Genomic DNA, 18,397 nt, shown 5'->3' on the forward strand with positions numbered 1-18,397 from the left:
TATACCTCTTAATTATACAAAAAATATAAAGCCAAATAATTATAGATTTAGAAAATTTATATTTACTTTCAATTTTTATTCAGTAGCGAAGTATGATGATGCGTATTATACAAATAGTACCAACAGCTTACCCAATTTATGGACCCTTAATGAAGCAAAATCCTATATGATAGGTAGGTTAACTAAGATAAAATATAGATTATTGACTACTAATATCAAATTTAAAACAAAAATAAAAGATAATGATGTATGGCAGGCTTTTTTATTGAGTTAAAGCTAGATACTTAGCTTGTGTTATGTTACTACAAGGCATAGTTATGTAACCAATCGGTTAACACTCTGTCTCACGCTAAAGATAGCCCAAATCAAATCATCACAATCGGGGAAAATACCTGATACCACTAGTCAAGTAAAGGAGGATAGGGCAAGTGACACACCTTAAGGCTCTGCGGCGTATAACTTACTAAGTTTTAGAAAAAAAAAACTTTCATCGTTTGTATATGAACAAAAAAAGAAAAATGACTCTCTTGTCTCAAGTTATAGGGGTAAGTGAGTCACCCACATGGAGCAAGTGATCCCGAATGCTAATTAATCAACGACAATTGTCACAAACATAATTATTAGTACCTGGCTCATTATCGGAACAATCCTCATGTAACCAGGCACCACATTGCATGCACATTATCCATTCTTCATAACAAGTGTCTTCGTAGGTCTCATGACAGTAAATGCATTTTAGAGAAAAACACATTTTTCTCTTCGTCCGGCATTGTTTTTATGTTGTGTTGTTTCTCTTCTGCTCTTGACGTGGCACTTTGCTTCTTTTTCTTAGAAATTCCTTCTTTTTATTTTTTTCCATTACTAGTACTTGTCCCTGCTTTGTCGTCTAGTTTCTTTTTTACTTGCTTCTTAGCTTTCACTGGTTTTAAGTTTTCTTTCAGTTGATCTTTGTAAGGAGAACTGGTTATTATTTTAGATCCTTCTATGCTCCTAGATTTGGATTTGGCATTTTCTTTCTTTTGAGACGGTTTTGGAACTGGGCTTAAAGTTGAAACTGAAACATAACTACATGATGGTTGCTCTTGTTCAAAATTGTTTACTAATTCTTTAGAAGTACTCTGGATATCATCTTTTCTCAACAAGACTTCATTACTTATTACGGGACGCTCCACGGGATTAATATTTTCTGTTCGCATTCCTTTTGAAGAATGTTCTCGGCTAGCGCAAAGTCACTGTCTTGAAACACATCTGGATTATATGGGTAGATTCCTGTTTTTTCAAAACCCTTAATAATATTTCTTGGTGTAAAAGCCTTAATAAGCGCATTTTTAATAATAGGAGCCATATCATATTCTGTGAACCTAGAGCCTGGATGATTTGTAAGCCAGTGATCCATTTCTCCTGCCAGATAGGTTTTAAATGGTCCAAGGACACTTACGTCCAGCGGTTGCAACTTATTTGATGTGTGAGAAGGTAAGGTTATAATAGAAACTCCTGATTTTCTTGCTAGGTTTACTAAATTAATGGACTTATGACTTGAATGTTCATCTAGTATCAGTAGACTTGGACAATCTGTTATTGTTTTGGTGCAGCCTATAAAATAATTTAAAAATTTGATAAATAGGTCAGCATCCATCCAGCCTGATGGAGCAGGAAATCTTACTGCTCCAGGAAATGAACCGCTCAAAATACCAGGATTCATTCGAACACGAGGGAAGACCATAAATGGTGGAATAAACGTACCTGTAGCGCTGACACAGCTAATAAAGTTGTGTTTTTTCCTCTCTCTAAAGAAGTTAATCTTCCCACTTGCTTTCTTCCCTTTTCAGCTAAAATTTTTCCCGGTTTTTGACTGCAGGTAATCCCAGTCTCATCACAGTTAAAAATCCGATGCGGCGGAAAATTAAAGTTGTCCAAGGTCTTTTTTAAGTTTTGAAAAAAATCATTAACCCTAGATTTGGAAAATCTTATTACTCTTGCAATACTGGTTGCTTCAGGTTTTTGAATGGAGAGGATTTTCTGACGATTTAAAAATGAGCTTACTTAGTCTTTTCCTGCAAGTTTTCGATCTTTATTAAAAGGATGGCTTATTTGATTCGCTTCAGGAAATTGAAATGCAATCCTTCGAAGATCTGTGGTCGAAAGTCCATAAAACAGTTTCTCCAACAAAATTATGTGTTCACATAATTCCTTTTCCATTTTTTCAGTGAATACGGGTTTGAACCTGCCGTGGTGTACAAGTGGAGTGAGCTGCTGACGCTTTAATCGTGATTGTAAGGGGGTTCTCGGAATACTAAAAACCACACTAGCTTTTTTAATTGACATCTTTTTATTTTGAATCGCTTCTAAGGCATCACCAATGGCATCTTGTGAGGATGATCCTTTTTGGGTTTTGCGCACGTAGTTACGCACCATTTTTCCTCTGCAATATATAAAATATATTTATAAGAACTTTTTATACTACAGTCATGCCTGACTCACTTACCCCAATGGTTCTTAAAATATAAAAATTTAAATCTTGAAAAGATAGATAAATGTGGCAACATTCTAAGCATAACGCGGTATTAAGCAAATATAAGGTTATGGTATGCACTTCATACAATATTAAGAAAATGCCTTTAAATTGGGGAAAATCCTTATTGATTTCGCTTAAAATATTATAAAACAACACGCAAAATTAAAAAAATGTTAATATTTACCTTAATTTTAGTAATTTTCAGCTAAGTGCTTTAGGACACAATACACGCTAATAGACATGTACAGTACACTGCACTGATCATTGTCGTGCTATGATGCCGGTTGCTCAACATATTTCTAGAAACGCACTTGCCCCCTATGATTCACTTGCCCCACTCTCCCCTACACTAACACTGTATAACTTTTGCATAATTTATATAAAGAGGATTACTTGACTAGCTGCTAACATAAATATAGCTTCTAATATAAATAAATGTTATATGGATTCACGTATTACTTACTTCGTGATAATAAGTTGTATCTTGTAAGTATTTGTTAAAACTCTAATGGTCTAACTAATATTTTTGATTCTTATAATGTTGATCTTTATAATTAGATAAATTATCGAATTTAGAACCAAAATGCCATTGGCTCTAAATGTTTTTTCTTGTTTTTTATGTATTTTCTGCATTAGGAAATATGATCATCTTGTATCTTATAATATGAACAAAGAGCTTTCATTACAAAATGAACCATGAAGTTTATTTTTGCATTCAATAAATTTCTGTCAATCACATTCTAGCTTTACTTTGATATGAACCTTAAAAAGTGACAAAATTATTATAAGTAGCATACAATTTTCTATTCAATCGTATTAATCAAAATTAAATTTGACATGTATTATTGGATATTTTATCGAGCTCAAACTTTGGTATGTCAAAATGGCTATCCTATAGTACGATACATTATTTTAATTTGCTTCCCAAAAGTGTAAAACAATGAGAAACATTTGAGCAATTATGGTGTAAAAAGGTCAGTAATAATAAATAAACTTTCTCTAAAATTAAAAAATATATAAAACTAAAAAATAATCAAATACAAATAGACGAGATGATTCTTAGCTAATATTAAATATTCCATTGAACTTGCCGGAACTCTCAGGTAATAAAAAAATTCTGAAAATATTTGAGTTATGACTTATATTGTACAGATTTTTCCTATTTAGGGACTAAAATTAGCCGCTAATACTTGAAATGTTAGTGTTCTAATAGTATTAACAGATACTATCAAAACAGGAAAGTGTCGTTAATGAAATGACGTCCTATAATAAGGAATAATAGTTATAAAAGTTTTTTGCATACTATACATATACTGACATTGTGCGAATATTATACTTAAACTTGGCTGGTAACAATATTGTCCTTTTTTTAAACCATTATAAAGATTTAGTAGAAAATTAAGAAATAAATCTTATGCATTTTTATTGGATCTTACGCAATTTTATTGGAGTGATATAATTTTAACTCTTTACAATAATAACGCTTTTTGATCAATTTTTGCTAATTTCGTATTTCACCGTAGTAGGCTGTGAAATAATAATAGTTAATATCTACGCTTGTCGTATACATAGCTACAGAATAATATTTAAACCACTTCTGTGACATAAATTTATTATAATTTTAAAAAAATAACAGCCTTAAAAAAAGAGCAACATAACGGTAACTAGAGTCAAGTAAGTTTTGAATATGCTCTCCATTTTGAATAATACATGTACTAGTATAAATAACTTTACAACTACTAGTAGTATAAACAACTTTTAAACGTTCTATAGCATTGGATACAAAATCTGTTTGATTTAAGTAGGCTACAGCTTCTTTGCTTGTCTCTTTGGCTTTTCTTTTGACTCTTTTTAAAAAATACTATTTAACCCTCCGTTAATAAGGTGGGGTATATCATGCCCCAACCTACTTAATATCTCTACAATTTTGTCCGTTGCAAAATACGTAGCGCCATCTCGTAAGTACCTTTAAATATAATGTCAAGTGATAGAAAGCACGTGTTTTGGAGCGCGTCAGTCGCGTGAGAGCTTTGATCGACGCAAGTAAAGTGATTTGGGGTATATCATACCCCAGCTTACCATTCTCGTAATTTTTTTTTTTAATTCTTTGATTCTTTTAGAGGTAAGTACGACATATTATAAATAAATTATTATTATTATTATTATATAATAATATTATAATAACTACGTATAATATTAATATGTTATAAACCTATAATAATAATAATTATTATTACTCTATTGATATTTTTTGTTTACCTTGGATTTCATTTGTAGATATTATGTCTGCTCGATGGTCATATGAAAAAGAGCAAGAAAAGTTGTTGAGCCTTTGGGAAATTTCGAATAATTCATCAGAGGTACCCGAAATACTTAATGAGGAGCCCATTGAATCCGGCTCTGAGGGCGAGTTTGACGACCACGTTAGCCAGCGCTCTGAGGAGTCTGATTCTGAGCAAGAAATATTAGATGATATTGTCGAGGAGTTTTCGCCTGAAGTAAATTCAAGGTATTTATGGGGAGCTGACAAAAAACTAAATGGGTAGCTAATGCAGGAAATAAGGCTGTGCGTACACGTCAGAAAAATATTATTTTACATCTTCCGGGACCAAAAGGTGTTGCTAAAAAGGCCAAAACCCCTTTTGATTGTTGGAATATTTTTATAGACGAACTTATTATTGACTCTACAGTTGAATGTACTAATCGGTTAATTCAAACGAAATCTGAAAACTATAATGATAAATCGATCGTACAACAAACAACAGCTTTAGAAATGAAAGCCCTTATTGGACTACTTACTATATATGTGTGGTCGTTTTAGGGCTAGTAGGTTAAATTTAGATGACCTTGGGCTAGCGATGGATCCGGTATAGACATGTTTAGAGCAAAGATGCCCCTAAAGCGTTTTAGGTTCCTACTAAGCTGCCTGAGGTTCGACAAGAAAAGATTCTCGGGAGGAAAGACTTAAAATTAATAAACTAGCTCCAATTCGGGCAATATTTGATCGGTTTGTGGAGAACTCTCAAGCAGCTTATGTACCTTTGGAATATTTAACAATAGACGAAAAACTTGAGTCTTTCCGCGGTAAGTGCGGATTTCGGCAGTACATACCAAACAAGCCAGCTAAATATGGCCTCAAGGTATTTGCACTTGTAGATTCAAAAACATTTTATGTACTAAACTTAGAAGCATATGTAGGCCAGCAGCCCGAAGGTCCGTACGCCCTTAGCAACAAACCGGCTGACATAGTTCTGCGATTGGTAGAACCAATTAGGGGATTACTTGTGGCGTTAACTTTACAGTGTTACTATTTTGCCAAGAGTTTGCAGACCTCAGAATTATTGGAGGCTTGAGATTGTTTGAAGGTTCACTTATGACTGGCTATTAAAAAATCTAAACTTGATTATAACTAATAAATAAGAGGGCGCCACTTAGTTTTTTTATGAATGAAAGAAAACTAAGAAAAAGACTTGGTATATAGGTTTTAATTAACAATTAAATGACCCTGGATTAAGTAGGATTTAAAGAGGCAAAAAATATCTTAACAATACAACCAAATTATATTTACATCAAAGATATGTGTACACCTCATGTTCTAATCTGTTAAATGTTAATAATTTATTATGAATTAAAATATGAATAATGTTGATATGATTAAAATAAATTTGACAAAAGTAACATTTAAATTATGATTTCGCTACTAGGTAGATGTCAGCACTTGAAAAATAAATTGCAATTATTAAAGTTTTTAGTATATATTTGTATTACGCAGGGGAAAGTTCATGAACCTTTTTACCTAAGGCATATCAGCCTTAACCGAATTATATCTACTTAACTACCAAAAAAGGTACTGAAAAATACTGAACAAAAAATAACTAAAATTGTAGATAAGAAATTGACGTATTAAATTATGATATTGATTAAATATTTGTAACAATAAATTGAAATTAAAAGTATATTAATAAAAATTTAAATAAGTGAGACAAATCTATGGTTAATAATATTTAAATAAATGGAATAAACTGGCCTGTATATTCCTCCAAGAAATGAATGGCTAGCCTTCAAAATCGAGGCTGTGAATGTATGCCATTTGTAGCTTTGCTATCCGGACTGGGAATATCTAATATTAGCTCTAACTCTAGCTCCAGCTCCACCGCTTTCAGCTATTTCCCGGGGAAATCAAAAGCCTGCAGCCATCAAAAATTGAAGAAGAATAAAGAGGAAAACGGAAAAGTAAAACCCTAAGACAACGGTTGCCATTGTATTCACTGTCGATAAAAAATGAATGGCGTTAAAAATGTGACACACTTACCTTGCTAAGTTTCATTATCTATCCATTAAAATCTTGGGCATCCTGCACCAGAATTATGAAATAAACGATTCCCTAAAGGAACAAGATTAAGGACCATAAATTATAAACCATATTGGCCACTTCCTGCTTCACAAACTTCGGAAATAAAAAACTGGCCTTTTACGTGTGCTTCTACCTGCAACATGGGAACAAGTCCTCGAAAAATGGATGCAGTACCGACTAAATCAGTAACGACCCCACCTCTCGCCTGAGCTGTCAATATCAGCCAATCAGAGAAAACATTAATTAAGACCAACCAGAAGAGTGTCAACAGAAAGCATGGATAATTAAACCAGGAGAGTGATGCGTTACAGTAGTAATGTGTCATGAACAGTGTGAATTTAAAGAAATATGAATAAAAGAAGTTGACTGAAATTATTAATGTAATTATTGAAATGTCAATGGAGCGTTAGTGAACATAAGGAATAGAAAAATAAAACGCTACAACAAGGCGAAACATAACGTTTAATAATTGGTTTACAAGTTATGACTTGGTAATAAAGTTACTAAAAGAATATAAACTTACTTCAGTAGGGACGTTGGGAAAAAATTAAAGAGAAATTCCTGGCGAATTACTTACAACAAAGCGAGAAGAAAGAAGTTCCAAATTTGCATTTCAATCAGACGTAACATTGGTCTCTTATATTAAAAAAAAATAGAAATGTTCTTCTTTTATCAACTCTCCATCATGAGAACACAATTGATCCCGATTCTAGGCACCAAAATAAACCAGAAATAATATTGTTTTACAACATGACAAAAGGAGGAGTAGATACGGTAGATCAATTGTCTGCCACTTATAGTGTATCAAGGAATAGCCGCAGGTGGCACCTAACTCTATTCTTTTCCTTACTAAACTCAGCTGCTATAAACGCTTTTGTAAGTTTTAATTGCAATACGAATGAAAATCTAAAACGGCGCTTTTTTCTAAAAGATTTATCTTTGAGTTTAGTAAAACCATTCCAAATGAGTAGACTGCAAAATCCGCGAATAAGTCTAGCAGTGCGACGTAAGATTTCCGATATACAGGGGGAAATTGTCCCAACAACAGTTGGAGAAGACACAAAAAGGGACAGATTTTCCAGAAGGTGTTATATATGTCCAAGAAATAAAGATCGCAAATCTTTTTACACTTGTAGGGCCTGTAATAAATTTGTTTGCCTGAGTCATGCAGCGCAAACATGCGACAACTATAGCTCTATAGATAGTACATAAAAATAAAGCAATGTATTAGTTTATATTTTTCTTTAGTTATTTGTAGTTTATACTTAATCAAAAAATAATTTTTAAGTAATTATTTTCAAAATAATAATATAATTTTAATACCTGGTTGCGTGTTGTTCGAAATTTTTGTAAAAATGTAGGTCTTTTGAAAATAAACGTTTAATTTTTTTTTGGCTGGTTATTTGTCATGTGTTTTATTTTTATTTACTTTCAGACAAATACAAAAACATTATTTATTGATAATATTTCAAAAATCTTTAGTTTATATTCGAAACATGTTTGTTTTTTCTTGTGTTTTGTGAAAATTACCAACCTTACCAACGGAGGGTTAAAATACAGCGAATTTCATCTAAAAAAACTGAAATATTGCAAATTAAAAATTAAAAATATATCTTAGTACCAGAGATATCCTATATAAATTTAAAATACCCGGTCACCATCGATCAATAGGAGGTAGTCTTCTTAGGTCGCGGTAGAAATTTTATTAACATATCTTAATTACCAGCATTTCAAAACACTGTATGCCGAGGACATAAATTTTCTAAGAAAAATATAAAACCTTAATTTCTGGCTAAACTATACAAAATTCGGATAGGTAGTTCTAATGAAAATTGCCTTTATTACTCCCAAGGAACCTAAAAATATAAAAATACAAAATTTTAAACGGGGTTATCTATTTAAAATTGTGGTGTTAAAGTCGCACTTTTTAAACACCCTGTATTGATAAAACTCAAATAATATAAAAATTCGTTAAAAACGAAAACACTTCTGTAAGAAATTTTTTTCGCACACCCTGTAGATTCCGAGAAAAGGTATAGGTCACTAAGAAAATGGCCACCTTGTACATTGGCAGAGTTTTCTGCCGAAAAACTGGCTACTTCAAAATTGTAATAGCTATTGCTAAGTGATATGACGTCATAATTTCTATGAAATTAATATTTCAGATAAAATACTTTCACTTCCTGTTAGTTAGCTTAAATAATTCTTTTTTATACCTTTGTAGATAAGAATGTATATTCATATATAGTCTGCAATGGATCATTTTCATAACACAAACGCAAAAAACCGGTAGGAACTATAAAAGGCAGTAAACCTTTTAACTAATTCTGTGGAAAGGCTGAAAAATAAATCTTTTGTTTAAAACAAAAGACGTGAATAAAAAAGAGAACATTGGCTACACTGACCTTGTTTTTTGAAATTAAAACAAAGGTTTTCAGATTGATTCTCTAAATGATTTATGTGCTTGCTGGTATTTTATAAAGTTCACAGTTGTAAAATAATTTTAACGTATTTTTAGATAGCGCGGCTAAATTCTAAAATAAATTGGGAATATTCTGCAGATAAATCATAATGCTGTAAAATTTTTATTAATTTCAGTTCCTGCTCGTGCATAGCCGCTTGAGGAAATCAATCGATGCACGATCGAGTCCCCTTTATAACTCTAGATTAAAGAGACGAATTACGGGTTTAAAGTTAAAGAGACCAAAATACAAACGAATATTGTATATCGGTTTTTAGCAGATTATTTGATGGATTTTGATTGATAATTAACCATTAATATTTGTCAATATTGCTAAAGAAAAAAGTTAATACTGTTTATATATTTAATACATCTAGTTACCGCTAAGTAGGCAGAAACGTAGCTACTTTTAGATCAGTACTTAGAATCTACTTTTAGATCAGTACTTAGAATCAGTAGTTAGAATACATCATATAGAAACACCAAGATCAGCTAGGAATATGCTATAACATAACATTTGATTACGTCATATAATTAAATACTCAGCTGAGTTGATGCCGCTGGCTAGTTTATACTGACTAGCTTATTGGTTCGGAGGGGAGGAGGCGATTGTATGTTTGAGGTCCCTGTATAACACACACGAATAAAAAGTTTATGTTCTGCTAATATACCCCCATGTCGGATAGTGAGGTAATAAAAATAGTCTTTTATATAGAAAATGTACAATTTATTTAACACCTAATGTTGGTGTTCTGAACCCAGTTAGAGTTTAAAGTTGCAAAAATCGGGGAGAAAATTATAGGAACAGCGGTTTATTTAAAACTTTGATAGATTAGATTTTTCATGCAGCCGACGAGCTGAGACAAAGCAAATGCTTTAGAAATAAAATAAAATAATGATTTTAGAAAAATCAAAGCAAATAAATTGGATTTTATAATATCAATCATATTATTAGGAATGACGCCCTCCTACAGCAAGAAGCTCAAAAAAAGTGGGTCAGGAAAAATATAAGGCTTAAAATTAAACCAGTGGTTCGATCCGCCGTTTAAACCAGATGCTTTAAAATGTTTTTCATCATCTAAACAACCTAAATGTCTAACTATAAAATATGACAATTAAAATAAATAAAAATTAATGTTAATATTAAAAATGTGACGTGGATTTGATTGGTCAGCAAAATAAGGGAACTATTAATTACTGAGTTTAATGAAAATTGTTTATATTAAAAAAAATATAAAATCATTTAATAAGTTCGGCAAATCTACATTATTGCCAAAAGAAAGTTAATTTAACGTAATTAAATACAAAGTTATCTTAAGAGTCTACCAATTAAAACCCGGTAACTAAACACCGTAAATACTGTTGTTAACTCATGTTAGCAGGTGTCTCTCTCTCATCTATGTACTATTGATTTATATATTCGTCATCTTGGAAGAAAGACGCAACATCAAAACTGTTAGAGATTAAGCTAGGTGCTTCCCAAGTAACAAATTGCAGTCACCTAAGTTGAGATTACTCTTATTTTTACTAGTTGCAACGTTGTTTTCGGTGCAAAATTTAGTTGGTTTTGCAACGACGTTTATTTACAACGTATTTTTTTACTATTGATGGTAGCAGTAGTAATTCACACTTAAAACAACGACGTGCAGACGTGTGCCATTTTTTGAATCAAAAAACCAGTAAGAACAACGTTTCCTCATCGTTAGCGAATGGGTATTACATTGCCTGATCGTCTGTGTTGAGCACTTATCGCTGTAGAAAGTTTTTTGACATGTTAAGAGTTTTAAGAACCTGAAAAACAAAGGTAGAGGGAATAAGAGGAAGAAAAAATATTCAATTCAACATAACCTACTTAATCTAAATTTTTATTTTTATAATTAATTTTTTGCTTGGAATTATTGGAATTTATTATTTTTGTTTTGCTTTAAAAAACGAAGAGATATAAAGACTTTAAATATTCTGCAACTTACTACAGACGCAAAAAAAAACTTGCAATGGATAAAAAATGCCTACAACTAGCCTGTTGGAAGCACACCACCCTAATAAAATCTGAAGGTCTTCAAGGATACAAGTATTAATATAATCAGAATTTTTATGGCTCTATAGTATGGTGGTATCATCAGCAAACTGAACCACCTTGCCCTGCAGTTTCAATGAACTCAAGTCATCCACATACAGTAAAAATAACAGTGGTCCCAACACTGAACCCTGGGGAACGCCGCATTTCAGGGATGTAGAAGCAGACAAACGCCCTGACACTGTAACCTTCTGAGTACGATTTGATAGACAGGACTCAAGCCATCGCAACGCTACGCCCCTAAAACCATATTTATCGAGCTTAGATAACAGTATTCCATGATCCACACAGTCAAATGCTTTGGATAGATCACAAAACACTGCCGCCGATGACTCTCCAGAATTCAAGGACACATAGACGCTCTCCAAAAAGCTAAAAACAGCATCATGAGTCCCTTTACCGGCTTAAAATCCAAACTAATTTGCAGACAAAATGCCATTATGATGTAAAAAGGACAAAATTCTGCTTTTTGCCAGTTTTTCAACTATCTTAGAGAGGGTAGACAAAATAGAAATGGGACGGAAATTACAAGGCTGATCCAAATTTCCACCCTTATGAAGAGGGATAACCACTGCCTCTTTTAAACATGAAGGAAAAATGCCAATATGTAAAGAATTGTTTATGGCAGAAACTAATGCATTTAAGGCTGAATCTGGCAAAAAGAGTAACAACCTCGAAGATATCCCATCAGCTCCAGATGATTTATGGTTTTTTAGGTGTTTTATTTCATTTTTTACTTCGGTAAGATCGACAGGATGAAAGAAAAATGAATGCTCAACCGACATTTGTTGAAGATAGTGTAAGGGATCAATGTTACTACGAATGCCCTTGAGCAAGATATTAGGTATATCACAATAATAGTCGTTTAAAATGTCAAGTCTTAACTCCCGTTCAGATACTTTTCTATGGCAATGTCTAAAATCATTAATAATCGACCAACACTCTCTTTGCCTATTTGATGACATATTTAAGCGATCCCTATAATAATTAGATTTTGCTGCTTTAATTGTCTTTCTGTACAGACTACGTTATTTCTGATGATATACAAGGATATTTTCATTTGTGGTATATTTGCACAATTTAGTCAAAAAACGGAGGTTTTTAGCTGAAATTCTAAGACCCATAGTTTTCGTTTCTTAGTTTTAAGCCTCATTTTAGGAAAGCACTGATTGATCTTATCACACAGAACTTGAACAAATAAAGTAAGTGGGTCAGAAGCCGTTTCAAGTGCATTCCAATTTACCGAAATTTCTCCTGCTGAAAATTCTTCCCATATAATGAGATGAAGATAATACAGTATTGTATGGCATTTTAGCAAGAATAGCTTCATGGTCGGAAATACCAGATGGGAGTACTGTGCATAAAACGTCATCAAAATTTGTACAGAAATAGTCAATTGTAGTTGCAGATGAAGAAGTTATTCGTGTGGGAGAAAGAACGTACATTTTCAAGTCGTAAGAATTTAAAATACTTAAAAGAGAAGTACGTGGCAAGGTTTCATCAGTGCAGTTGATATTAAAGTCACCAGCCAATATAACCTTAGAGTGTAGGGACAACTGGGATAAAAGAGAATCAAGTTTGTCCAAAAACATAGGAATATCTCCTGTAGGTGGCCTATAAACACAAAGAATATATAAATTAAAATGCTTACAAAAAGAAAGAGAGAATTCAAAAACATTCTCTAACAGAAGATTGTCATACTTCTCAATATTACAAAAAATCGTTTCAATTGTTTGCCTAGCCAAGATCATAGTTCCTCCATGTATAGATTGTTGACGACAAAAATTTGATATAGGAACATAATCAGATATTAAAAAACATTTACAAGGCCTCAACCAGTGCTCAGTCAGAAGTTCAATATCAGGAAAATTACATTGGATTAAGTAGAATCAATGGAAGTGGCGGAAGATAGCAGTGAAAAGGTTTGTATTAAATAGAGTAATACAAATTAAGGTTTACTTTTTGTAAATGGTTTCCTTCATGGTTCCTATATCTTAGTTATAGCCTTAGTTATAGCCTTTCTTTACCCAAGAGACTAACCAGTTTGAAAACAATGGTAAATTTTATAAAGTTTTATTTTTTAGGATTTATATAGCAGCAGCAGCAACATTACATAAACATTACATTCTGAGCTATATTTTTCGAAGAGCTTATAATTTTTTTTGTAAAAGTTAGAGTTTTTGTTTATTAAAGTTTGTAAAAAAACGTGCTGCATACACGCAACAAACTGCAAACAATAATTGAAATATGAAAATTTTAGTTTAGCTCCAGCCGTTCTTTCTCTTGCTTCAGGCTAACCAGGGACAACGACAGCGGATTTCTTATGTAACCAATAAAAAAAATTACTTATTATTTTTTTTTCGAAATCCGCTATAAATTCGGGGCGCGCGTGTTATTTAGGGCTAAAATAACAACTTTTTACAGTAAACTATGTTCCGTTTATAAATTAAATGCTTGTAAATCTTTCAAAACAGGTTTTTTATTCGTATAATTCACTATATTAAACTACATACAAAACAAATATTAATAAGGACTGTTCAAAAGATGGATTAAAAAGGTTGTATTTTTGGAGTAGCTGCCTACTGGAGTTATCTATTAGTTTATTGTTAAAAAGTAATTAATTTTTCTGTCGTTATGGCGTCCATCTGTCCAAAAATCAGTAACTCTAAAAACGTTGCAAAAGCGTCTAGAAAGTTAACGGGTAGTCACTGCGTAACGTTGAGACAACTCTACGGTTAAGACAACGTAACAATACAACGTTGCGTTGCAATTTGCAACGTTGTCGCGTCGAAAAATTGCTAATTGGGTTTTGACACGCAACGTCAAATTATCTTTTGTCTGGGTCAATACAATAAAACTTCGGAAAAAAAAACAGGTCTAGATGGTCCAAATTCAGTTTTTTTTTCTGAAGTATATCAAGGCCAACTCGTTATTTGAAAAGAAAGATCGATTTAAACTTTTTTTGATTACATTTATTATTGATATGGTTTCGTAGATCTTCTAAGGATACAGGCTGGGTGGCACAAGTTATCAATTTCAAATGTCTTCACAAAAAGAAATCAAGGGGAGTTAAATCGGCTAGTCTCGCGGCTCGTTTGATACCACCCGTTCTCTTACTGTATCTACCAATAAACGTTTTATTATATTTCATTTCTATTGTACTTCCTGTACAGCAGGGAAAAAGTATAATGGCGAGGAGTCCCCGGATGAATTTCAACCATCAAATTACTCCCGATATTTTCTACTATATCCTTAATCACATTTAGAAGTTGCTGTACATTATGTGGAGATGAACAGGGGACATTTATAATAATTAATAACATAAACCGTAAATAGTCATTAATAAAATTAAATAAACTTTCCTTGAAATCCAAAGCTCAAATTTAAAAAATTTAGTATCCTTAAAGATATCTATCATCAGAGACTTCTTCCCATTTAAAAAAATAAGAGTGACTACCGCCATCACTAGAGAGTTGAAGTTATGGTAATGGATTTTATGTTTTAATATATCCACCTAAATGTATTTACCCTATGGCGACCCAGGTACGTTTGTAATAAAAATATCAACATTTTAAACATTTTAACTAAGGTTACAAATACAGGGTGGGGCATCGGAACCAAGTGTGTTTAGGTTAGATAGTACGCGGCCATTGGAAAAGGGAAGAGCGTACACCATGTTACAATCCGTTTCTTGACTTAAAGCGTTTCCGTCATTTCACTTTCTGTCGCAACCATGGAGCCGTGGACGTTAGAATAATGCGTATTCACTTACGATTGTTTTGTTAGAAGTGGCGAGTCGGTGACTGCAGTTCAACGTAAATTTCGTCGAAGATTCAATATTCATCGAAATGACTCTATCCTCGCTCGAGACACGATCTTACGTTGGATTCATAATCTTCGAATAGGGGGCTCGATAATGAAAAAAAAACCACCTGGCCGCCAGCGTACTGTGCGTACTCAAAACGTTGAAAGGGTTAGACAAGCGGTGCTGCAGAGCCCACGCCGCTCTGCTCATCGTCATTCAGCAGCACTTCAAATCAGCAATCGGACTGTGAGACGGATTTTACATGGCGAATTACATTTTCATCCGGACAAAATAGCGGTTGTGCAGGAATTAAGAGATTATCCACAACGCTTGGCTTTTGCTCAACAAATGCTTCAACTTTATGAACAAATTGAAAACCTTTCCTTAGTTATGAGTGATGAAGCCCATTTCCACCTTAATGGCGCCGTCAACAGACCAAATTGTCGTTACTAGGCTAGCGAAAATTCGCGTGAAATGCATGAAAAACCACTCCACAGTCCTAAGGTAACAGTTTGGTGGGCGGTGAGAAAATTTGGCATCATTGGACCATATTTTTTTGAAGAAAATGTGGTTACCATTACTGTAACATCTGATCGTTACATTCATATGATTAACAACTTTTTCATTCCTGACTTACAAAGAACATGTGTGGATATCCAAGATTTGTGGTTTCAGCAAGAGGAGGCCACGGCACATACCGCCAGAGTATCTATGGCTGTTCTTCGCCACCTGTTTCCTAACCATCTTATTTCCCGGTTTGGCGACATTTTATGGCCTCCCCGGTCCCCTGTCTTATCCATGTGCGATTTTTTCTTGTGGGGATACCTTAAGTCGCGTGTTGACGAGACCAAGTCACGTACGTTAGATGAATTAAAGGAAGCGATTTGTTGCGAAGTCAGCCTAATCAATAGAGATCTATTGGAAAGAGTGGAGGCAAATTTTCTAGAACGACTTCAACAGTGCGTCAATGAAAGCGGTCATCACATGCCAGTTATTATTTTTCGTTCATGAATATCTTAAAATGCTTTGTTGTTACCTATAGTGTGCTACCAATAATATAATTTTTTTAGAGTAAAAACTAACAGTTTTATTATTATTTTAAAAACACTTGGTTACTATGCCCCATCCTGTATATTCTACTGACTCTCTTGTCGTAATCCGAAAATGGGTTGCCACTGTAGAAATTAAGTGGATAGTCCTCTACCATATGTATTGAATAGTCCTCTAACATCTGTCTTCCAGCGCCGCAGTCACAATTTGGAGAAGGTATTATTCCTCACCTAAAACGCGAGTCAGAGCCCCTGCCGCAATTCGTCCTTATATTCTTTTTATTAACTGCTGTCCAGATTGGTCTTGAATAATAAAAACCATCTGCCTTACTTGCAACGCATGGAATATCTCGGTTGGCATATTTATCTTTCTGCCGGCTATCCCAACGTGGAACCGAAGCACAGGGTCGGTCTTAATTTGTCAATACTCTCCGGCCAGAGCATGTTCTCATGTCGCTCAGTGTGGATAGCCAGTCAATAGGTGGGCGTGGGCTTGATTGTTCCTGTCAGTATGCAAAGCTTTTCCAGGATATTATTTCGGGTTCTGAGTTTTATAACTGCCTTCATAAGTTTTTTTTTTGAAGCTTAGCGTTGTGTTAAGTATTTCACCCAAATATTTTAGGTGCAAATTGTGACAGAGAAATCTGCCTTAAAAATTCATCTTTAATTGATAGTTGGTGATCCTGCTATTTAGGTGGAAGCACGATACTTTCGTCTCTACGGTACTGGGCTACAATATCCAGTCACGAAAATATATCCCAAGTGTAGCCAAGTCATTTGTTAGAGTTTGGTAGGTTATCACAAACTTCCTATGGCTTGTAGCGAGTGCCCATTCATCTGCGTACCCGAATTTCTTTGATGTAGTTCTGGGCATGTCTGCTACATACAGACTAAAGAATAGGCGAGCTAGCACCAGTCCTTATAAAAGGCCATTGTTCAGTTTCATTTTTATACTGGTCTTAATGACTTGAAAAAATCTATTGGATAGCATGGAATTTATAACATCAGCCATCTCTCTGCGTGGTATAGTTCGCAATATTTTGTATATATCTCCTTGTTGCCACCACACAGTATCGTATGCTACTGACAGGTCTATGAAAGCAGCAGATATTTTTAGCTGTTTTTGAAAGCCACTTTCCACATAGTTAATTGGTGCGAGTACATGGTCTGTGCAGTTGCGGTGCGGATGGAATCCTGCTTGTTCCACAGGTATTTATTGCAATATTATTGAACCAATACTGTTATATAGCAGTCTTTCAAAAAGTTTGTAGGCCGTGATTTAGAGGACAAGTGCACAATAGTTTTTTTTTAAACTGTGATCACTATTCTATGAACAATTTTTTTGCCTCTATTCCTTGGGAATAGTTTGATACAAATAACGTTAATAAGTGTGTCCCCTATTTTTATAGTGTTCTGTCCTATGCTTTGAAAATGAAAGGTTTGTTCTAGTTAACTATTCTAACTTATCTAAATTTCCTCCTTGGTTCAGTCGTGAATTACAAAAATTATTCATAGAGAAAAAAACAGCACATTGATGACTGCGAAAATTAAATTACTAGCCCAATAGTATGCAGCTGAATGGCAGATTTACTGATATAGTTAATTTGTTTGCTCATTATTTTTCATCAACTTACAAAAAAAATGAAGGTACAGTCCCCAATTATAATTTTCGTTAAAATCTTAATTTTGATTCTATTGACATATCTCTTACTTCTTAAGACTGCCTTAAAACTAAATACTTTTATGGACCTGATGGCATACCATCAGTCTTACTAAAAAATTGTGTGTGTTTCCTAGCCGAACCTCTATATTATTTGTTTTGGCTTTCGCTTGATTCAGGATGTTTTATAGATTCCTGCAAAACAAGTTTTTTGACTACGATATATAAGAGTGGCTATAGAAATGACATTACCAACTACAGGGGTGTAAGTATTGAATCTGAAATACCCAAAATTATTGACAGCCTTTTTGCCAGAGAGCTCTCACAGCGTAGTCGGACCATAATTATACATCAGCAACAATGTATTTCTGTGGGTAAATCTACCGTAACTAATTTGCTTACATATCAGCTATACTTGTTGGGTGCTTTTGGAAACCATAGGCAGTTACTAAATATTAATAATTAAAAAAGCCCTA

Source organism: Anthonomus grandis, chromosome 22, assembly GCF_022605725.1.
Source record: "Anthonomus grandis grandis chromosome 22, icAntGran1.3, whole genome shotgun sequence".
NCBI classification, from domain to species: Eukaryota; Metazoa; Arthropoda; class Insecta; order Coleoptera; family Curculionidae; genus Anthonomus; species Anthonomus grandis.